Source organism: Mytilus galloprovincialis, chromosome 2 (genome assembly GCF_965363235.1).
Source record: "Mytilus galloprovincialis chromosome 2, xbMytGall1.hap1.1, whole genome shotgun sequence".
Classification (NCBI taxonomy): Eukaryota; Metazoa; Mollusca; class Bivalvia; order Mytilida; family Mytilidae; genus Mytilus; species Mytilus galloprovincialis.
Genome location: NC_134839.1, coordinates 86,881,768 through 86,907,834, shown reverse-complemented (window position 1 = coordinate 86,907,834; position 26,067 = coordinate 86,881,768). Strand labels below are relative to the sequence as shown.

The following is a 26,067-nucleotide window of genomic DNA, read 5'->3' as shown; positions in this document are numbered from 1 at the left end:
CAGAATCGTATTGATAAAGAACTAATTTACTCTAAATGCAAGTATGTAATTTCTATCGCCTTTTGATTTGTATAGTATATGTTTGCAAAGCAATATCATATTTTTGTTGAAACTTCTTTTTCCATTTTTTACCAAAAATATTGAACTCCGAGTCATTTTCAAAACGGAAAGTCCTTAAGGTGACATTAATCTAAAGTATATTAATATAGGACATCAGTACTTCATATCAGAATTCACAAGAATCCTAATGGTATAAGTGCTCGTCCAAAGATAATGCATATTGTATCTATCGTACATTCGATACATGTCTTATTGTCATGATGTAAATCAATAATTTAATAAGAAGAAAAAGAAAGAAAGAGAGTTATCATTCGATACATCTATGATCTTTAAGCAGATTTTCTTCTTCAAAATAATCTTTCCACTCAAGTCTAGTGTATGTTTGGTTATGTAGCTCTGTCGTACGTGGATATATGAGGTTAAAGGAATACGATACGAGAATTCAGGCATAGTTTTTTTCTTTCTTTCACACTGAACTATTTCAAATACCATCAAACGGCAAACCAGGTTACTTGGTGCATTAATGAAAAAGCACCTACTTTAATATGCTTAATATTCAACTGTACACTAAACTTAATTAAAATGGGTAATACATCAGCTATATGTATATAGATTATAGCTACTGTAAAACAAATCATTAAGTTCCAATGACCACCTACAAATTTAACCAGTGCCACAGTGACATCAACCTTACAATTTAAGTTATCAAAAATGAACATTAAATTGTCAACATGAGAATCTTTATTCTTTAAAAGTTTTTTTTTTAATTTTCAACCAATTCAAAGAGTTAGTTGCCGAAATACTAAATCAATCAATTAATTTTGACATAATTTCATATTTTCGAGCATTGCGTTGGTAAAGATATATGACCGTCAACCCATATTCAATCAATCAATTTTCTCATATTATATTTATTAACAATCTCGACAGTTCAGTTTCCTATTATTATTAATGTCGCAGATTTTTAAATGCTAAAATTACTTGACTATAATGATGACTTCAAGGTCAATCACAATGAAATCATCCATGAAACGCAACAACAACAAAAAACACACAAAAAAAGAAACAAGAACATAAACAAACATTTCAGGACTAGAATTTGCTTTACAAGCATGTGATTAAATTAATTTGTGTTCGCCTTTGGATGAGATACGTGTATCATTTTATACAGAAATAAAATTGAATCATTCTAAAACTCAAAAAAAGAAAAAAGGTGTTATATATGTTTTTTTCTATTTATGAACATGAGTTACTTTATAATATAGATAAAACCAAAGTAACAATATAAAAATTGCATAACAAAAAAGTCTTTTAAACATTTTCTGTAATGTTGTTATTTTTTATTTTTTTTTTTTATGTTTATGCTTATTTTTAATCGAAGGATAAAGTGGCCGTTTTTCTTAAAGGGATATAGATAAGAAAAAAGACAGCTTCCAAACAATGCAATAAAAAATGAACTTGCAGTTTCTAAATACAATATCTTGAAGTAAATTAAAAGGTATATGATGTTTGTCATCTAATCTTCATCAATTAACTTCTAGAAAATGACTCTGTCTCAAACTGATATCTATTTAATTATTTACAAATCACAAACTTCCTTTTCAAAACTTGTTCTTGTTATTTTTTTCTTGATCCAATCAAAGTGAATCACATTGTTTCTTTAGCAATAAATATTCCATAAATAGGTTTTTGTGGAGGACTCATTCGATATGTTATTAATGGAGATTTTAAATCAATACCGTAGATATGAACTGTTGCTACGGAAACAAGCAAGGATTATCTGTATTAATGCCTTAAGATAATTAGATTAAGATGGAGGATTTAAAGTAGAAATAGTAAAGGTAAATATCCATAGTGCTTGGATTTAGATTAGCTACTTGAGGAAGAAGAGAAATACAATGAATACCAAATATTACCCGCAAATTGAAGACCAAAAAGAGAATTCAACTGCAAACACTTGTTATGCACTATTGGTACATGGCATTTGGAAAGAACTGTTGTTGCTAGAAGACACCTCTGGATAAACCTGTTTATTTCCTACTTAAAATTGAGTTCATGTTGCTTATATTACTAGAACCATTTTTGACAAATTTAGTGGCTTTATATCGTTTGATCTGTCTGTATTCAATTTTGTTAATCTTTGACTAAATTTATGTCGATTAAAGAATGTTGTGATGCGTTGTTTTTTTTTTACATTTAAATAAAGGTTTGGCTTTAGATCGATCTTCTGTCACTTATTATCGTTGCTGTGCGTTGTTGTTTTGATATTTTAATAATTTTGTCATATCTTTAGTGGACATGGAAGCGGAAGTATTGAGATAATCCAAATCGGACGACGGAAAAAATTAGAATGCATTTGCTCTTAGAAACTATTCCCAGATCATCCCAACTCCAAAAACTGAAAGCGAAGATAACAAAAAACACTGGTGGATAGCTTCAAGAACAGAAACTAATGGGTGTTTTAGAGTTATCAATTAACTTTGGATATATAATTATTTCATTTTAAGAAAACCCGTAGAATTACAGATATACTCAGCCATATATTTGTTCAACGAGTCATTGTTTCGCTCTTCCGAAAAAGACTTGCAAGTTTTGTTGGTTGACAAAATTATAACCAAAAGACCTGTTTATTGAAATTCTAGTCTATATAAAGATACGTTAATAACCTTTAAAACATGACGTGTGGAACAATCTGATTATTCATTGGACAAATTCGCTCCGATTTGCAAAATTGAACCAATTTCCTTTTGTACGTATTAAATCGTTGGCTTTTAGAGGTCAACAGGCAAACACAACGCATATCAATAATTAATCGCAGAAACGAAGTGAAATTCAAAGTCAATTACACTTTATTCAATATTGTCGTACGTATCCCATTGCGTCGTAATATAAACGGGGTATCGACCGCTTAGCCACTTTACTTCATGATGTAATCCGCAGCTAATGTAGATCGATTCCAAAGCCAGCTTTTATGTTGCTAGAAAGGCAATATACACCGTTGGTAATTTGTAAAGTCATAAAGACAATGGTTTGTTTACACGTTTGATTCTATTACAGTTTTATCAACTTGGGAAAAGCATTAACAGACATTTCCTAACATAAAAGGTCGACGGGTTAGAGATATTTCAAATTATCTAAATTGTTAATTCAACAGATGAGTTTGATTTTGTTTGAACAGGAGTTATTAGATAGAGTTTAAACAAACACGAACGTGAATTATAATGGCATTTACTGAATGTATTAGCAATGATTGAAAAGTGAGCAGTCGGGATCTTAGAAACCTTGTAAACAAGCAATTGTCAGTGAAAAAGGACTTTTATGTTTAGTGTACCTGTATTATGTAATGAATACTTTGTGTATCTGTTATCTGTTATTCTTCTAATGACCGAGATAACTCATATAGCTAGTTAAAGTCAGTCACTAGTAAGTATCCCGGTCTGAAATAAGACATTTCGCCAGAAGTTATTTCTGTCTCTTATTACATTTTTGTATAAAGAGAATATATTGATGTCAGATATATGGTTGTCACTAGTGGATTTAATAGCAGCTTGTAATCAATTAGAACATGTCATTATGCGGGTGGTTATCTTATTTTCGGGTTGCTGTCGAATTGACATCCAATATACATCCCCTCTTACATTAGTATAGTATTCATTATAACTAACTTATAACTAGATAAGTTGATATCATAATTTGCAAATGTTGCCTTTCAACACTGATAATACTTTGTCTTTCAAAAACAACGCACGCCAACGAAATATAATGGAATAAATGGTTGAGCAAATATTTTTTAAAAAAGTCAAGCAACGCACATCAACGTTCTTAAATTAATATCAATTTGCAAAATAATGTCCAGAGTAAACAAATTGTATATGCAGTTAAAATTGACGAATATAGTTTAAATTTTTCTTGAAAGATCGGTAAATAAGGGCTGTCACCATGACAATCCAATTTCTATTTGATGGGTGTGTTCTAAGAATCAATTATCTCAGATGGTGCCATTAAAACAAAATACATATATGGTTTGGCGATATCTGGCCACAGCTTTTATTCATAATATGATAGATTCATATAATATATAATATATATATATATAGATAGATAGACCATAGATGTATATGTATATGTAGATAGATCTATGGTCGGTTACCCGAAGATAATATGGCAACCAGATAGATAGATAGATAGATATATATGAAAATGTAAAGATGCACCGTGGGATACACTGGTGCTTTAAATTTAGAAAACACCGTGGGATACACAAGTGTAGTCTGTACTATCCAAAAACCTAAAATTTCATAGTTAACATTAAGATTCTATGCAGCGAATTCTGCCATTAACGGGAATATATTAATGATGCTCAAAGTTCATATAAAAGTCACTTTTCTCAACAGCAAACAAGTTAACATCATTAGTCAAATCTGTACCACCACTGTCACCGACACAAACCTGAAAAATAAATACAAAAGACCAGTATCTTGTACAATAAAAAGGAGTGGGAGGGCGGGTTTTCAAGTTTACCGCTTACGAAATTTAAACAGCTTGCTTGCTGCGATGAAATTCTGAAAAGGACTAAATGACGTCACAGAATAAAACGTCACTCATGTTGGGTAAATCTAAAACATGAAACACAATCCGTGAGTGGCCCCGGCGATAACTGAATTTAAGTCTATTAACTTAAATTCCATTATCTCAGATGGTGCCATTAAAACAAAATACATATATGGTTTGGCGATATCTGGCCACAGCTTTTATTCATAATATGATAGATTCATATAATATATAATATATATATATATAGATAGATAGACCATAGATGTATATGTATATGTAGATAGATCTATGGTCGGTTACCCGAAGATAATATGGCAACCAGATAGATAGATAGATAGATATATATGAAAATGTAAAGATGCACCGTGGGATACACTGGTGCTTTAAATTTAGAAAACACCGTGGGATACACAAGTGTAGTCTGTACTATCCAAAAACCTAAAATTTCATAGTTAACATTAAGATTCTATGCAGCGAATTCTGCCACATTGACGGAGGAAAACAGAGACTCTGTCAACCGCCATAAAAAGGGCGGTTCGCTGCAAAGCTGTGAACCAGATATGAGATAACTACAGATAGATAGATAGATAGATATTTTTATTTAATGTACAACTTGGTACATATATATATATTAAATAATCTAGATAGATAGATATTTTATTTAACGTACAACTTGGTACATATATATATTAAATACTCTAGATAGATAGATAGATATTTTATTTAACGTACAACTTGGTACATATATAAGATCAATATTCTAGATAGATAGATATTTATATTTAAAGTACAACTTGGTACATATATATGTTAAATAATCTAGATGATGTTTTGTGAACAACTGTTCAAAACATATTTACCTACACAGATAAAAAAAACTTACCAAAACTACAGCAAACCATAAGATAGTTGATTGTATTTGTATATCATAAAATATAGTATATTATAGTATATCAACAAATAATATTAAAGATGTTTAAGAATTCATTTCATAATCAGGTTAAGGGTGACAAGTGAAAAAAATCCAGTTGAAAAATTTCTGGTCTGATCGAAAATCATAATATTTTATGTAGCAACCCTGACAGCTAATTATAAAGACAATAAATAGTTGTAAATTCTATAGCAGCACCGTCCATGTTTGCATTGGTCAAATTTGAGACCATCCTTACTTAAGAATGATGAATCTCACAATCCATCTGATCATGTTCTTCATCTCATTGTGCAAAGACCCACTCTAGAACTACCTGTGTCATTACCTGCTACAAGTTTATTAAAAATATGTTGGATCCTTATAGTTTCATTATATATTCTGAGTTAACTTTTTAACATGCGACAAATATGCCACCACAAAAATGCATTTCTGTGGCTAGACCTAAGTCAACCCAATCTGGAGGATGTCAGTCTGCTACAAAAACATACTTACTATTGAGGATTCTACTATTCAAACATCAAACATTAAAGCTAATAGGATCTCCTACAATTCTTGTACGGCAAATAGCTACATGGAAGTACATGTATAGTTACATAGTAATACGAATACAATTTAAAGCATAATAAATCAAGAAAAATAATAATTCTCTGTTAAACCCTGTATTAAGTGTCAGTATTGGATCTCCAACCCTTTTAATAATCGTCCAAAAACAATTTGAAAGGACAGCTTCAAATACACTGAATTCATACCAAGTATAACCAACACAAGATAAGAAAATATTGCTAGACTCCAGCATGACTCTGGTTGTGGTAAATGTAAAGGCCTGGAGTGTTTAATACCTTCTTAAAAACTCAAACCTCAATTTTGACACATCATTAAATTACTAAAAAAATATCCAATCCTAGTAAATTAGTAATGTCACAATTTTTGTTGAGAGAGATACAAAATGTACAAGTAAGCAATACCTTAACCATTCATAAAGAGATAGGAAATGTATTCAATAAATCAACTAGAGAACCGAACTCATGAAAAAAGGAAAGACTGTCCTCTCTGATACATCTGTATGTACTGGGTGGTGTGGAACTTACAAATAAACGGTTACAAAAGGTCTGAAATAACAGTAATAAATTCACTTGGGGTAATAGCAGGATAAACATCTGAAGTTGGGACCAAGCATCTGAAGCAATCCCTCTAAAAACCAGAAATGGCTTCAGCCATAATGCAAAATTTGTACCAGATCAGTGATAATGAATGTCATACTAAACTCTAATCTAAAATAAAAGTTCATACCAAACTTACATAGGCCAGAGGCCCCAGATTTGGAACAGATACTAAAATGCCAAGGGGTTAAACAAGTTTTTAAAATGTCAACCAAATGAAGAAGAAACAAACGCACACCAATACGCACAGTAAAAATCACACAGTTTAAAGAAGTCCAGTGGCGGATCCAGAACTTTTCCTAAGGGGGGGGCCCGCTCCAGTCATGCTTCAATGATTCATAATCAACCAAATTTTTCCCCACTGGAATCGCCTATGAAGTCAGAGTCAAATATCAGAATAGGTAACAAATCAAACAAAACAAAAATTGAAAATGACGATATTACATAAATCAACAACGGACTACTAACAGTTACCGACATGCCAGCTCCAGACCTCAATTTAACTGTTCGAAAAACTATGTCTTCAATATACGAAATATCTAGCACCATCCCGTCATGGGGGTTTAATATCATATCATCATAAAATATATTAGAGAAACATAACTCTTATCATACCTGCAACTGGTTTAAAAATAAAAGAGTTTAGTCCGATGCAAAGATGTGCAAGTGAATCAATATTGAAGCCAAAATAAGCCGTATATATGCAGGCAACAGTATCCCTACTTTATATAAGTTTGCTTTTATGTTTCGTTAGTTTTTGAGGTAAATGCTGACATTTGTCCGTTGTAAAGTGTAATACCATAAAAGATTGGATGGTCAATACCTGAATGTGTAAGATGTCTATGTAGAGGTGAAATTCTTTTAATGTAAACGCCCATAAATACAAAGCAAGAATAACTGGATCAACTCAGGCAAACAGAAATTAAAAGAATGACTATGAGAACCCTATACTAGAGTCTAAATCCATGTACATGTAAGCAGAAACAAACATTTAGTATAACCACAGCAACCACTCTTTCTCTCTCTCGTCTTGGGTTTGAACCAGGTTGCCCAAAAAAACACTTATTTCCATTAAAGGACTAGGTGATTTGAACTTGAATATCACAAGAAGGCCTAGATTATGCAAAGTAAACACAAAAAAAAAAAAAAAAAAAAAAAAAAAAAAAACACAAACAAGTGCTTAACAACATCTAGATACCCTCATAATTAAAGGCATAACATTTCAAATAGTCCCAGCGTTCATGCTAACTGAAATTCAACCTGTACTATAATTTTCATTAATAAATAACAACCATAATTTAGAATCAACTGTTGCCAAGCAACCAGTAGGGCCAATGATTTTATGAAAATGAAAAGTTCCTCATAATGCTTCCAGCCTAAAATAACAAACTGACACCTAAACATACAGTGTACGATACTCATAAATTGCGCAACTCCTAGAATCTCCCAGGATGAAGATTACCATACATTCTAGTATATATATAAATTAAAGCTGAACATTGTCGACACCTAAATACTAACGATTTTTAACGGTGGAGCAGACGCAAGACAAGCTGTAAATAATTACTCAGTTTGTACTAGATTTGCTAATATTACATGTACATACATGTATATATCCGTTTAACTGCGACGACAAATTTAAATTACACAAAACTTGTAAGTCTCATTTTAAAAGTTGGTTACAAGATAAAACCATTTGGCCCCTTTTTTCCCTTAATATATATATAAAAAAATCAATAATAATGAAAAGTTCCCACACACCTAAGACTGGTTGGTAGGGTTTGTGGCAAACAGAAATATTTGCAGTCTGTCCTAAAATGGTGATCAATAAATATAGACTTCTATAAATTTTGTGCTTTAAATTGTGGTACTTTATGCAGTACATGCATATCTGATTTTTAATATTCAGATTATTAAACAAGATAAATATTATAATGTTATATAAATCGGTAGCGTCCTCCATTCAAAATGTGATAATATATACCAAACAACATTTAAAAGTTTCACATGTAATATATTTATATAACAATTATATATAATTGTAACCTCATATTTACGAATGTTTTTTATTTCAAACACATGATGCGGCATCCCATCATGTTATGGCCATATAAATTTGTAAAAGTAACACATTCATCAATATTTTATGGATTTTAAGTTTAGAAACTGAGATATAAACGTTGCACAAATCTTTTCAATCTAACCCATAAGATTAGAAAAAGTTGTCTTAATCTTTATAAATATGTTGTTATATGTTGGAATCACATGTACATTTTGTACATGAGGGGTTTAACTTAAAAGTAAATACTGCTTTTAACTAGTAAATCTGACGATTACCTGATAAATTCTCAACTGGATCATACTAATGCAGAGCTCTAGGGGTTTGCATAAATAACGTCTGATGATGATCCAATGTACAAATGTATGTGACCAAAAGGAGTTGAGTTAGTGGCGTGATGAGTCGTGAATCCAGTCCAGTCTGGTGACCCATCTGTAAAAACTGGTGTGTCCTTGTTGTCTAAGTCTCTGGTCCAACTGTTACAACCCTTGGCCGTGTTCTGTGGCCGAGCAAGGTCTCTAACTGATCTTCCCAACATTGTGCTACAACTCAACAAAAAGTAAATATTAGTTCCACAATGCTACATAGCATTGACATAACAAAACCAAATGACTGTACAAAGAAACAATAACAATAAAAAATTATGTATACTCATACATGTAGTTGTGTCGATAATAGTTACAATAATTTAAAAAAAATAATAATTCAAAATTAGTATATTACAGATTTATATATTTATTAAACTTAAATCCATAGTCAGTTGATAGTAACATAGTGTAATATTTGTATATATTTATTATAATTGAGTTATTACAATAATTCAAGCTGTGGCCTGTTGACATACATTGTATGGCTAAATTCTTGATTTAACGGTACTATTCATACCACATCGACCTAGTCTAGGCTAGAGAGTAGTAGCAACTAAAAAAATGTATACATGTCACTGTGATGAACGACTCTTGACAGTTTTTAGTACACAAATGTGTAGGTACACGCAAAATTTATAGCCGGATATATACAGATGATAATGTTTGCTTAAATCCACCAGCAAGCTAACATTTAGCAATGATTTCTTTTGGCTACTGCTTCTTAACTCCGGGTATGGTCTCTGTTCAAGATTTCCAAGATTTTTGTTTATTTGTATCGAAAGTTGAACTTCCGGTTGCGAACCTGGGTCCTTCGCCCCAAAGAGTACGTCCCTTTTACGTTCATATCCTGTCATGGCATATTTGCTGTATATGTGCTATGAAAGACCTAGATACACAATTCCCGATGTATTACTTTTAATTCGGAAGTTTTCGGGAATTCATTAGATAACACCTGCCCCACAACACATAATCATTAAAGACACGTTACTAACCTGCATGATCTGTTACAGCGCAAAATACAATTAGTTAGGCTTACCCATAGGCATAGGCACTAGACGATCTGTCAATACTCAATTTCAATAGTATAAGATATGGGGAAAAAGTAATATATAAAAAATCTAAAATAAAAACAAATTAAACTCGTCGTCACGATATAAATATATCATGATAATTATACACACGAATACATGCATCTAATTCTATGTAGAAATATACAATGACGCATGGTATTAACATTATTATAATCAGCAAATCTTAGGACAATGTTGCATCTAATTACTCACACTTGTAAAAAATAAATAATTATAAAAATGAAAACGACATTCATGGGACCAATTTCTCATTCAGTCTTTGCATGTGCTCTCCACGTGGCGATGAAATAATAAATCAAATATGGTTAAAAAATGACGATCGATAAAACGAATTCTTTCTAAGATTACTTCTAATAAACATTAGAAGCATGAGGCAGGTTATAACCATACAAATTCTAACACTAGTCTACTTTACAATTTCAATTTTCAATTTTCAAGTTTACCGCTTACGAAATTTAAACAGCTTGCTTGCTGCGATGAAATTCTGAAAAGGACTAAATGACGTCACAGAATAAAACGTCACTCATGTTGGGTAAATCTAAAACATGAAACACAATCCGTGAGTGGCCCCGGCGATAACTGAATTTAAGTCTATTAACTTAAATTCCATTATAGTTCTGTCAATTATTTTACATTTGGGTGGGTTTTTTTTTCTTGCGATAAACTTCATCCATATAGAATCAGATTAAATCGAGTCACCTGATTTTGTTCAAATTAAACTTACATTGAGCAACAGTTGGCACCTTGTTTTCATTCACCCCGGTGTGATTATGAATAACTTAATTATTTTAAACAAATTACATACAAAAGAGTTATCTCCCTTATGTAATGTGCGTCTTTTTAATAATCATCGTGTTTTCAAAGTATGCATATTTTAAGAGATTTACATATTGTGCAGGCACTGATTTTCCTGTAGAATTGAAAATAAAACAATTTATGGTCGAACACCGTATATGGTGATGGTTTTTGGCTTTCGTTGTTCGTGTAGTCGTTGTTTGGTTGTCCTATATGTCCACTTTTTAATATTCTTGAACTTACAACTTATCGAGGTTTTTGACGACCATGACTGGATGTTAAGTTTTCGCACGGTCGATATTGAACTCCCATACAAAAATGATTTACAGAATCCTTGTTTCAATGATTCGACCAACAACTCAATCCAGCTTATGTTATGTCCTTCTTTTTTTTTTTTGGAAACCGGCATAATAAAGCTCGTCTATTTATGATAGTTATTTATTATATAAAATGACTAAAGACAACATTAGTATACCGCTGTTCGAAATTCATAAATTTATTGAGAGAAAAACAAATCCGGGTTACAAACTAAAACTGAGGGAAATACATCAAATATAAGAGGAGAACTACGACACAACAGAAACACAACACTAAAATGTAACACACAAAGAAACGAACTACAATATAACAATGGCCATTTTCTGACTTGGTACAGGACATTTTAAGAAAAAAAAATGGTGAGTTGATCCTGATTTTGTGACTAGCCAAACCGCTTGCTTTTATGTCAATGTTAAATATAACATTAAAATGACACCATTACATGACAGGACTACAATTCAAATAAATGGGAGAACATATAGGACAGAAAAACACACGCATAATAGCTATCGAAAGGTACCAGGTTTATAATTTAATACGCCAGACGCGCGTTTCGTCTACACAAGACTAACAAGTGACGCTCAGATAAAAACAAGTCCGAAAGCTAAAACAAGTACAAAGATAAAAAGCACTGAAGACCAAAAATTCAAAAAAATATGTGCCTAATACGGCTAATGTCTTCTGTCCGGTATAAGAAGATCCTTATTATTTAAAATAATTCATACTTTTGCAAACAGTAATAGATATACATTTGTACTTGATAACACCGAAGTTACCATAAATAAAATATATGTCTAAAAAAGGAAACAACAGCACTAAAACAATGATAAAATATACAATATTCAATGACAAATACATGTATCCATCATCAGAATGAACAGCCTAGTGTAAAATGGCGTCAAAAGCTATGATGGTATTCAAAAATCTTGACTTTCACAAAAATTAAACATCAGACATCCGAGGCGTTCGTGGATAAAGGTACATTTCATCAATCTTGGACTTAATCCACATTAATTAAAACAAAATATGGAAAGTTAACTGGTCTAAGTGCGTTGTTATAAATTTCAAAATGAATTAACACATCTACAGTAAGAACTTTTTTGTTTTTAACTACCTCCTTTCGTTGATCCCATTTGGAACCAACGTTGTCGTATCGCTTATCTAAAACCTTTCCCGAGAGACTCTTTCCTCTCTGAACTATTAAGTGTTGTGGTCAATGATGGTGATAGTTAGTCGGTTCAGATATGTCTTATAGTGACCAGGAGATCTCAAATGTCGACTGAGAGGGAAGACTGGCTTACAGTTATAGTTACAACGATGGCCATTCATACGTTGGTGAAATACGGTCTATCTAACTCCTCAACATACTGTTTGTCACGTCTTGCCTAAATGTTTGCTAATGTGCTTAGCCTATATGTTTTTTTTTTTTTTTTTTGTGTTTCATTGATACATATGACGTGACTTTGTATTTATACATCCCGTCATTGTGTTATTGTTCTACGATAATTTTTGTAATCTTCGTCATTCATTTTTGATAATGCGTTTTGTCTATATGCCATTCTGTGTTTCAATAATACATATGATGTGGCTCTGTACTTATACATCCCGTCATTATGTTATTGTGCTATTGTACAATGTTGTTTTCGTGTCTTTCAGTTTTTGCTAATGAGCTTTTTTCATTATGCCTTTTGCGCTTTTAAGTTACAAATTTGTTTGTTTTACAGAGATTAAGATTATAACACAATGTTGACTACTGTACCCCTATTTTTGACATTTTTACCTATTTTGTCTGTTTGTTTTGTTCACCTATCGTTGTCAATATAACAGAATTTGATGCGACTGTCATACAAGTTAGAGGTTTAGCGAGCTATAAAACCATGTTTAATCCACTATTGTCTACATAAGAAAATGCCTTTATCAAGTCAGGAATATGACAGTTGTTATTCATTAGTTTGATGTGTTTGAGCTTTTGATTATGCCATTTGATTATTGACTTTCCGTTTTGAACTTTGTACACTGAGGTAAATACATAAATGTTTGTATTATAATTAACATTGTAAAATATGGTGTACGTCGTATCGGTAGAATGACGTTTGAAAATTGGGGTGAGCAGTATTTGCTTGCAAGTCGGACAACGTTTGTTCACATATCCTTTACACCTTTGCTGGTGGACTATTAGTCCCAAAACGTGATACTAGCCAAGTAGCAAGTACTTTGATACTGGCATGAAAATACGAGTTAAGTGTTATTATAACTTGCTTTTATAAATTTTTTTTAAATTGTTTTAAATTAAGGAATAAATTCTACTCATGCAAATCTCTGATTCATGCCCGATTTTGGAGCTACTTTTTGTCCCTTTTGGTTTATAAGCTATTCATATTTTTTTTTTTTTTTTTTTTATTTAAATTCAAACATTTTAGCGACGAGCAAGATGCTGGAAGGAAATTAATTGTCAAAATCCATATTTGGTGCAGAAAAAATGACACCTTTAAAGTTATTACAAGAGCTTACCGACGAAAAGCCTTGTTTGGATGAGTAATGAGCTCTTACCATCACAACTTTAGGCCTACGGAAAGTCAGTACGGGTTGCTCAGGAAAGAATCTTGTAAATTTTAGGATTTTTGAAAGAGAAACATGTCAAATTAACTTATCATCCTCAATTTGATAAACCATCACCCTTTAATATACGCGAAAACTGGATAGATATCGAAAACCAATCCGAAACTAGACATGTGCTAATTCATTTTGAAATGTATAACTTCACACTCCCGCTGGTTGTAATTATTTTAAAATCACAAGATGATAGAATACTAAAACTCTAAACTTTTCATTTATTATTTTTAGTTAATTTGGATGAATTTCAAGATTAATAAATTGTAACTTTAACTTTTCTACAAACGATGTTTGGTGTTTAATTTGTATTATTGTCAAGATTTATAAAAATTATGAAAATTCACCTTTGTACACATGGCTGTTCATACTGATTAAGGATATTTGTTATCGGAAATATCTATTATATTTTTTATTTTTGTCTCATATTTATTTTATTGTATTGGTGTTCTTGTACATGCACTTTTTAGACACTTATATATAAAGGACAAAAGGCAGCTTTAAATGAGTAGTCGTATTAACTTCTGAATCATATCTTACAAACTGCGAGACATTTGTTGACATCATCAGCTGTAATTATGATTTTAATGTTTTATTGATCCTCAAAAGGCTTATTTTTGTAACAACTGTGACATGGTTTAAATGTGTCATTGATAAAAAAAAATCGACAAAATCATGTATATGTTCAAAGGTAAGATTATTTCAAACTGGAGTTTTATGAAAATTGGAATTGATCGAAGTGACGAAAAAGCATGAATAAATTAACTTTCACTCCTTTTTTAAACGCAGCATGAATAAAACACACTGTATATGGTATACACAATAAGTCGCCTTTATGACATACTAAGTTAAGACATTGTAACATATAAGAATTGATTTCAATAGAGGCGAAAAGATCCGAAATATAATGTAATGAACAGTGACAAGCTTAGAGGACAAGAACATTAAAACACTGACATTCAAGCTTACCAACTTAAAATAGGGACATATGCATATGACTTAAACAAACAAGCTTCTAGGCTCTGGACAGAAACTAAAAAAAATACCGACAGTACTTAACTATTGACAACCTTTCAGACCTAGCCATGCTTAGAACAGGAGCACATGCATATTGCGGATTTAATCACTAACAAATTTCCAGATTGTGGACAGAACATATGTATATGATGAGATTTAACAAATAACCAGACTTTCAAGTTTGGATATAAGTATGTTATGGGATTTAACCACTAACTACAGTCGTACGATTTTACCTCTAACAGACCTATTAAGAGTTGACACAAACATAGACATTTTTTTATAAGGTTGTATCTTCATAATTTTTTAAACAGTTTTGTATTAATAAAAACTCTCAATGATACTATGTTTAATTTTTGCATGATTGGAACACGAGTTATTCTCTGCAAATCATACATTACAGAGTTCGAGATATTACAGAATTCCGAAATAAATGGTTTATCCCCAATATATGAAATATAGAAAATGATTTTGTTTGTATTGTAGTGTTCTATGAATATTTTAGAAAAATATTTATGATGTTGCGCTTTTTAAACTTCCTATTAAATTTGCCAACATTAAGAAATCAAATAGTAGTTAAATCATCATAACACTCCCATGACGAGGTATTGATGATCATGCATCTCTGTAATGGCAATTACATGAATAATTTGACTTAATTGTTAAAGTATGCCATCATAAAGGAATAAAAGGCATTCAAGAATGATTTACAAAACATTTTCTGCGAAGAATCTAGTGTACAATAAGTAAACAATAACAAATCGATTTTCTTTACGCGTTTTGATGTGTTATGGTACGGGAATCTTTTAAGAAGCAATACAAGTTAAAGCCATAGCATATGCTTTAATTTGTCTTGTCTTTTTTATTTGTATTGTGTCTTGCATTAATTTGAAAATTACAGTTTTCCAATTTTAATCAATCAAAGTACATATATTCTGTAAATCAGTCTACTATTTTTAGGTAAAGATTGCATGAAATGCAATCAAAACCTTCTGGGACCGACTTGATATCTAAATCTTCCAAGACTTATCTCTACCTTTTTGATACACAAAATATAGTGCATTGATCAGAACATTCTATACATCCTATCCATGAACAGTTCCAGAAACTTATTGATGTAATATATGCTCAGATATTCAAGGCACAAAATGATGTTACACTTGTCAAGAAAATTACATAACTTTTACAAGGTGCAGGAATCTAATCTGTTCTAATATTATAAATGATGTCATTGCTAAATTCATCTTTAGCATTGGATTTATCTTCCTTTATCTAGAATTGCTGTTAAATCAACTACAACCAATGCAATATTTAATTTTTCTTATTATTGCTGATTAATTGAAGCAATCTTTACCGTTTAGTGCTTACAAGCACTTTGATTATTACATTTGACGAACTTTTTTGAGTGACTTCAATCATAGTTATACTTTGAAATACAAAATTTAAAAATACAAAGAATACTTTTTATTTATTTTTTTAGGTCTTTCCACTTTTCTGTGGAAAGACCTTTTGTATTTGTTCTGATTATTATTATTATTATTTATTTTTTTTTTTCCGCCAAATTTTGTTCTTGCGATAAATGTTTGTTTCGCAATATGTCGCTTAGATATTAGAAAATTAGGTCAAGGTCAAAGGTCAAGGTCAAGTTCTCAATTGTGACTTTTGCTTGTTTTTGCATTTTCTCTAAAACTTTGAAAGATACATATAAAAGAACAAGTGCAAAATGTCTGCTTTATTTTTATGAAGATATGCTACATTATGTCTGATACAATTAAATGGCATCTTATAGGAGTTGGTGCCCCTGAAATGTCTTGATATGAGGTTATTTGATTAAAACTTCAACTAAGTTCATTATAAAGGCATTTGACCATGTACAAAAGGTAAGGTGACAAATGACCTTGAAAAATGACAACCGGAAGTGACCTTGAGAAAACCGGAAGTAGCTTTTTTGCAATTTTTTTCATATAAAATTACTCAGAATCCATATATTTTTTCATATAGATACATAAACTGATAACTGAAGACTAAAAATGAAATCCAACAAACCGGAAGTGTCCAATTATCTCCCATTCTACATACAAAAGTATATAGAAACTATATATTTTTGGAATCAGTGTGAAAGAAGCTATCATATGAGACCGGAAGTGACATTCGTTTCACCGGAAGTAACATTTTATCACCCTTACATCACTCAAAAATATAATTAAACCATTATTTATCGAATTAGTATGAAGAAACTATCTTCTTATCAAAATTTCTTTGATGTGGAAAGACTTTCAATTGTTCTCTGAACAATTGGTTTTTAATTTTCTTTGTTATTCTGTTTGCTGGTAATGAAACCTATATTTTTTTCTGGTTTGATTTTATTGCAGTTTTATAATTACACAAAAATGGGTACTTTCTTCCACTTGCCATGATTAAAATGGGGGCATACTTAGGAGGGATAACTTTACAAGAATAGTTCAACCCAAAAACATATATCGTTAAACTTTCCATAAATAACTTAAAACCTTTACTAAATTTTTCCATAGATATAAAGATTTGGTTTTGAAGTTTGGTTGTACCTGTAGAAAACTTATTTCAAACGGGATAGCACATCCTCATTTTTACGGAAATGTTGTTAACCGTGCCCGGAAATTTAGAAATGATCCATGTAAACTTGTCGCTCCTTTAAATAAACTTATTCTAAAAGGTTACCTATTCAACACTGTAATAAGATCATTGAATATTGTTTTTATTGGTATAAATATTGATTTTGTTATCAGTAAATTAAAAGCTAACTAAATATTACTAGTATGTTATATGCATATACATATTCATGGATCTACAATCTGTCGATACCTGTAACTTGGCATTACACAAGGTCATGTTTTTCTCTGGCTGTTTATGACGTCTTTACACTAAATCCATTGGATGTTGGATGTGTACGGATTGATAGTTTAGTCTTAGTTGCATGATTTTTTTTATTAGTTGTTAGTGGCTTTGAACTAGCTGTCAGATAACTGCGAGTACTCTCAGATCTGTTCATTGTGTCTTTTTGTGTCGGGATGTATAAGTACCGGGCCACGTCCACTTGTATTTTTGTCCATCTGATGAGTTAAGCCTTTTTCAACTGATTTTTATAGTTCGTTCTTATGTTGTACAGTTATACCACTATCCCAGGTTAAGGGGAAGTTGGGATCCCGCTAACATGTTTAACCCCGCAACATTATTTATGTAGGTGCCTGTCGCAAGTCAGGAGCCTGTAATTTAGTGGTTGTCGTTTGTTTATGTGTTACACATTTGTTTTTCGTTCATTTTTTTACATAAATAAGGCCGCTAGTTTTCTCGTTAGAATTGTGTTACATTGTCTTATCGGGGCCTTTTATAGCTGACTATGCGTAATGGGCTTTGCTCATTGTTGAAGGCCATACGGTGACCTATAGTTGTTAATGTGTGTGTCATTTTGGTCTTTTGTGAATAGTTGTCTCATTGACAATCATACCACATCTTCTTTTTATATTTGTGTCAGCAATTACAGCCGTTTACTTATTTTTTGTCATTACACAAGGTCATGCGTTTCTCTGTGTACTGATGGATGCTTAGTCTGAGAGAGGGATAGACGATCACACATGTCTAACCTCGCCTCATAATTCTGTATGTGCCTGTCCCAATTAAGGGACCGGTAGTTCATTGATAGTCGTTTGTTCATTTTTATCATATCTCTTTTTTCGTAAGTTATTTTGTTATCTATTAGGCTGTTCAATTGTCTCATATAGTTTCATATCGGGGCCTTTTAAAGCTGCCTATACTGTATGGATATTTCTCATTGTTGAGGTAGTATGGTTGCATTTAATTGGTTACGTTCACTTCATTTAAACCCTGATGGATAATTGACTCATCGGCAATTATACCACAGCACCTTTTTAATCATTGTTTCTTTATATGAAAAACAAAGAGATGAAGTACGCTTGACAAAGGGAAAACTATCCACCAAAGTTATTTTTAAATTATACATGGTGGTGATATCTAATTTGATATATTTATTTTAAATTTCTTAGCTTACACATCTCAATTTATACTCAAAAGTAATAGAAATAGTCTCTTATTAACTACAAAATATAGAAATAAGCTAACTGTTTTTGTTAAAGAAATTGGCTTCAGATTTCTAGGCACTTGACAATATGTGGATTTTTGAGTTACGTAACCACGAAAAAGGTTTGAATGTTCCATTAGATATTCCTTATGAGTCACTCTAATGTCAGAGTTAATCTGTTATAAAAGCCAAAATCATCTTCAATATTGGCTTAATTTTCTAATGTTTCAATTTCGCTATCATTAGTTCTGACCTAACTTTTCATCTTTTCGCCAAGAAAGGTTAACTATCAGTCTTGTCAAATTGTCAGACTCACAATTGCGCCGTGACTTCTTAGATAATTTACATTTTATTGGCTTTACAGTAGCTATAGAATGAGTATTCATAATTCAGATTAATAAAGCGTGAAATAACCAATATCCTTTTCCATAGTTTAATTGTTTTTACTGACAGCAGTATTAAAAAGATGCACATAACCGGAAGATCGCCCATTTAAGATAAATTAAGTGTTGTTCCGAAAACATATCATTAAAAAAAAACTTTTAGATTAAATCTGCGACAACAATAGCAAGGCAAGATAAAACGTATGATATAGCTTGTATTTCTGCAGCCTTGTTTTCATTCTTTGGTCACTGCTGGGTAGTCTCATTGCATGGCAATCATCAGTAGTTGTCGTTGATGTGGTACATAAGGGTTTATCGTTACTCGTTTTTTATGAGGATTATAACTTTGGTTTCCCTGTTTGAATGGTTTTACACTAGTCACTTTTGGGGCTGTTCGGTGAGAGCCAAAGCTCCGTGTTGAAGACCGTACTTTGACCTATAATGGTTTACTTTTACAAATTGTGACTTTGATGGAGAGTTGTCTCATTGGCACTCATACCAAATTTTCTTATATCGATGTACCATATTTCTTTTTTCATATTGTGATTTTTTTGCTGACGATATAAATACTTGTATGTTAAATAAGGTCATAATACTTTTGAAAGGTTGAAAATATTAAACATGAGTTCTGATATGAATACTTGTATGTTTTCAAACTCCGGGTGCGGGAGTTTCTCGCTGCTGATTGAAGACCTATTGGTGACCTTCTGCTGTTGTCTGTTTTATGGTCGGGTTGTTGTCTCTTTGACACATTCCCCATTTCCATTCTCAATTTTGTTGTATGTTAAATAATTTTAAGGTCATTACACTTTTGAAAGGTTTAAAATATTAGACATGAAAACAACAGTTCTGAACGAGATAGCAACTAGCAATGTGTGGATAGCCGAATGTCGTTCAATTGTGTAGGAGTGCACATAACTAGGGATAAGTTATAGATTTATTCTGGAAAAGAGATGACAAAATAACTTTCAACAATAATCAATAGTAAAGTTAAGAATGAAAAATATTAAGCAATACCCGCCTGAAAACGTCAATTACCATCTTTTATTTTTTACCTACGTTCTATATTTTTGTTTCTCATTATTTCTCTATAAAATGGTTTTGTTCTACGGATTTTATTTATTCATGGTATGGATTAAATCTTTGTAGGTCCTGGTTTATTTACGGGTATTTTAATTATGTATACTGGCTGCTATTTAAAGGTGAAATGTTTACTGTTATCTTGATTTGCTCAAATAATATGCTTCTAATCTTAAACTTGATGGTTCAACAGACAGTAGACATGGTAGATCAAATCTATTCTAGAGGTGAACACATGACATATATGTCAACTGAAAAGTTCTAAAAAGGACTTGAATATGAAACTGAACTTAGGCTTTCATTTCCACTTCTTTTGTTATATTGATACAGTTCTAATGTTAACTACATACTGCCATCGGTGCCATTATCAATGCGTATTGAAGTCGTATCAGTATACCAATTCTAAATCTGGAAATTTTCTTATATTAACTAAACAAAATCAACCAAAATATTCTACTCAATTTCATTTCCATTCTCAATTTTACTCTAAGAAACTAATTTTGGTAGGGTACCAACTAAATTGATTTTCTGAACTTTGTTTTATTGTTTGAATGTCCCTCTGGTATCTTTCGCCCCCTTTTTTACGAATTGCATTACACTAAACTAATGTAAATTATACCCATGCTGTTTAATTTGACATTCGAGCACATTTTTTGCATTACCAACAGAATGTAACATTTTACCGTAATTACACCCGGCTTTGGTTTCCAATCATCCATCATTTGGGATCATTTAGTGTTTTCGTGTGTGTCTAGAATAGAAACTGTTATTTGTGAGACTCTAGCACGCAATGTATAAAAATGTGTTATATATATAATAGAAATGCATTGGCGCATTGTATTCCTAACTATAAAAAACGCTTATAAATTTACACTAGAAAGGAGAATCATCCTGGATGATGGTTTACCTATCAGTAGATGACAAAATAATTAACGGACACAGTGTTGATGCCATATTTTTGAAGTTGAAAGACCGACGCTTTCACGTATCACTAGAATTTGTTTGTTTTTATTACATTCCTGTGTATTTATACACCCTTCGCTGCCACAAAGGGACCCATAGTCCAAGCTCTCAGCACTGGTCTTAATCTTGGCCAGGTGGACTCCGGTAATTCATATTTCTATACCCAAATGACATTTAGTTCGTGTTGCTTAGACTTTAGTTTTCTATGTTGTGTCTACTCTACTTTTATTATTGAATGTTGTCTTTTAAAAATATTTTTATTTTTAATTGTTTTTGGCTTTAAACTACATGTATTTGTCAGTAACTGCGAGTACTCTCAAATCGTACTTGTTGATACTATTTATAATGGTTTTTTGATATTTAATGTTTACTTATTCAGAGTTTCATCTCGCCTGTATACCAGCTTTGATAAGTGTTTGATATAACTAAAAATTTTCATTTCTACGTACCATGAACATCAAAGTTATTTATTTGGTAAAAACATATTTCCATTCTCCATTTAAACTGTATACCTTACATCAAATTATTTTCGTTTACCGGTTTATGTTGTTGTATTTGGAGGCTTTTTGTTCAAGGTTATTGTTGGGTTTTTTTTTCTGCAATTGTTTAACATCTCACAGCGATATACTTCTGTTGCATTTTTTAATCACCCCTTATGATATTGATTTTGTATTTGCATTGTATCATAGATCAAATGTATTCGTTCAGTGTATGTCCACTTGTGTTAATACGTCTTTTGATTGAGTTAAGCCATTTCAATTGATATGTTATACTGTGTCATTCTATTGTGTGATGCGACACTATTGTTTCAGATAAGGGTGATGGTTGGTACCTATAAAAACGTTTAAACCAGCTACATTTGTTTGAACCTATCCTAAGTCAGGAATCTGATGTTCAGTAGTTGTCGATTGTTGATGGGGTTCATAAGTGTTTCTCGTTTCTCGTTTTTTAAATAGATTAGATGTTCGGTGTGAAAAGGCTCCGTGTTGAAGCTCGTACTTTGACCTATAATAGTTTGATTTTACAAATTATGACTTTGATGGAGAGTTGTGTCATTGGCACTCATACCACATTTTCTAATGTCTATATCATAACGGATTCGTACATCTTTAATTGTACCTTTTCGACTTATTTAACGTTTTATTATACTTTGATTTAAGTGTAATAAACAGTAGTTACCATTCTAATGCATTTTGAAATGATGGTTATATACTTTATGGATTAAGAACAGAACTGTGACATCGAAAACGTCAAATAGGGTTGTTTTAGGAAACTTTGACTTTATTTTATGCTTAGATTTTTATTAAGTTTATAACTACAGACATATGTTATCAGTATAAAATAATAAGATTTTAAAAATTCGTCTTCAATCAAAACTATCTTATACCTCAGTTCACTAGGCCAAGATCGCACTACGATCTGTAAAAAAATGCAAATTTTGATGATCGTAGTACGATCGTGTAGATCGCGGTAAGGTCGTATCACGGTCGTGGTGAGGTCTTCAAGATCGTAATGAGCGTGGCGAACTTTGAACATGTTCAAAACAATCGGGGTGCGGTCGTTGCGAAATCAGGTCATAGTAGAAGCGAAGTGAGAGCGCACTAAGGTCGTGGTAAGATCGCAAAGGTCGCTGTACCATCGTAGCGAGAACGTACAGCGAAAGCGTGATTCTATTAGGAGAGACTGCGCTACGATCTCACAGCGACGTTATTACGACCTCACTACGACCATCACGTTTTCACCGCGACCACCCTACGCTTCCACTACGCCTATACCACGTTTACACCACGCTGTTCGAGACCATAATACGATTCTAGCACGTCCTTGCCGTCCTCATCACGCTCTTCTTACGACTTCATACTACGACCATCATTCTCATTGTCATTTTCACATAAAATGTATTATATATCTCAAGATTTTGTTTGTCTGTATGTAATTAGGAATTCTTGTCCATTTTCTCTAACTGCTCAATTCTGCTTCTCGTTTTTATATAGATTAGACCGTTGGTTTTCCCGTTTGAATTGTTTTACACTATCAATTTTTGGGGCCCTTTATAGCTTGCTGTTCGATGTGAGCCAAGGCTCCGTGTTGAAGGCCGTACCTTAGTCTATAATGGTTTACTTTTATAAATTGTTACTTGGATGGAGAGTTGTCTCATTGACTCCCATACCACATCTTCCTATAGCTATTGACACATCTGTGTCATCCCTGCTAAATATGTCGTTATTTGAGCTTTATGGACAAGCAAAAGGTTGTAATTTAGGTTGGATTGGTCCGGAATCTCTACTTGATCAGGATTCAATACTATCAGAGCTCTTTCTGCCTCTACATCAACCCAAACCACCACGCCCACGTGTTCTAGAAGATTTTGGTTGCATCACTGTATTGTTTCCGAGAAATTTACGTTTTAATCAGAAATAGAAGAATGGAACTGTATATTGATATGGAACACGATGTTGACGTTATTGCTGAGAACGTAGTAAGATCGTGGTATGAACGTAGCACAATCGTGGTCATCTTCGCTTGCCAAGGGTTACGATCCATCCCCGTTAAGAGAATGGGAGTGAATCGTAACCCTTGGCTAGCGAAGATGAATCGTGGTAAGAACTCCTATAATCGCAGTAAAAGCGTAGTAAGATCGTGTTGCAATCGGATAACGCGTGGTATAGTCGTAGTGAGAACGTAGTATAATCGTAGCGGGATCGTTCTAGAAGCGTAATGAGGACGTAGTAGCATAGTGAAAGCAACGAAAATTTACATTTTCATGCCGCTCATACCGCGACTTCACCACGATCTGAATTTATTTTACATCGCGGTGAGCGTGGTGCGATCTTGGTGTATTTGGACTGGGGCTTAAGCGGCTACCTATACAATAATCGGTCAACGGACCAATCCCTCTCCCGACCGTACAAAGGCTGTATAGACAGTCAAGGTCGTTAAAAACCCTCTTGTAGTCATAAACAAAATAATATCAATGAAACACCAAATGACGTGTGTGATTGAGTTATATCAATAAGTGTATATTAATATTAACATGTTCTTACACAGATGTGCCTATACTATTACATGCTCTTGCTTATAGAAACGCATGTCGAATCGAATGTTTTTAGTATAATCAATGCGGTTTCATTCGAGCGTCACTGATGAGTCTTTTGTAGACGAAACGCGCGTCTGGCGTATATACAAAATTTAGTCCTGGCCCCGGCGCCATAAAACTATTTGAGTAAAGTTTTTTTACTCAGCCTGAGAATTTTCTCAATTTTTTTATTCTCAGCAAAATGCAGCGCCATAAAAAAATTCTCAGATATTTTCTTACTCAAAGTTAAGAATATTCTTAAATATTTGAGTATAGCCAAAACCATACTTAAGTATATAAAAAAATCTTAAATGGTTTTTTTTAAGGTAATTTGATATAAAATTACAAATGTTGGTAGTGTTTTTGTTAAAATTTGCAATGAAGAACTTCACTTATCACCTCAAATCAATTTCTATCAAAAGGAACATACACATCTTTATTCCTTAACATATTTTTTTTCATACATTTTTTAGGATGAATACTCAAAATCAATGTTGTCTAAAAAAGCTGCTTAATGGGTATCTTAAATGTGCACTTTTTTTACATAAAAAATAAGAGTAAGGTAAAACGACTGAAAAATGTCTCATAATTCTGTAAAAGCATATGAAAATTAAAAATGTAAGTTGATAACCCCATCTTTGTTAGTTGGTTGTACCATATTAATCTTACCAAATTTTAAAAGATACTACAAAAAAAACAATTAAACAGCTTCTCATTGTAGATACTTCTTCACTTTTAACATATCCCGCTTGACGCTTGAATATCTGATCTTTCTTAGAAATTACCAAAATAAACGAGGCGATTAACAGAAAAGAAAATACCCCCCCCCCCCAAACAAAGAAGAAAAAATGTGCAAAAAAAAAAAAAAAAAAAAGACTAAAAAAATGGGGTGTTAAAACGTACAATTTTCTTATATTTAAAAATTAAGAATAGGGTAAAACGAGTGAAAATATTGAAATGGTCGTAATCGGAATTGGTCAATTGATGTACGTAAGCATTGCAATTTCTGTACATCCATAACCATCAGTATTTTGCTAAAAAATCATGATCTTACATCAGGAGTTAACAAATCTTGACGTATCATTTCGTCCACTATTACAGATAAAGTCAACCTAACATCCTTCTCCTGCATTGTGTCAGAAATTACACAAACATTACACCATAATAAAACAGTTCGTGTCAGAGATTATACCAATATGATCATTGACAAAAACGCTGCAATAGTGGAAAACAAATTGAAAACAACAAATCAGAAATATGACAAAGAGACGAAGGTCAACTTTGTCAGAGTTGAAATCTCAGTTTCTTTAGATTTTTCAAAATTTATTAATGAACAACTAACGGTAATTAAAGTCATAAGAAACCTCAAATTAAAAAAAATAATGCATATATGTTTTTTATAACTCAATGGATAGTTTTCATTATTAAACTTATGTACATATACTTTTTTCTGAAGAAAATTCTTTAACTTGTTCATATTAAGAAGAAGTTTACATTATTCTAATTGTTTCCTTCCAGGAAGCAATT

General features: G+C 32.1%; 1 protein-coding gene and 1 long non-coding RNA gene across 2 annotated transcripts in view; one reads left to right on the top strand and one right to left on the bottom strand.

Moving 5' to 3' along the window:
- Positions 1-26,067, top strand: part of LOC143064717 (voltage-dependent calcium channel type A subunit alpha-1-like) — a 206,669-nt gene that overhangs the window by 9,416 nt on the left and 171,186 nt on the right. The gene's annotated exons all lie outside the window — the stretch shown is intronic.
- LOC143064715 (uncharacterized) lies at positions 4,079-10,830 on the bottom strand. The gene is made up of 2 exons (XR_012975312.1): positions 9,650-10,830; positions 4,079-9,306 (listed from the first exon to the last, which is right to left on the bottom strand). It is a non-coding gene; the product is annotated as an uncharacterized LOC143064715 (long non-coding RNA).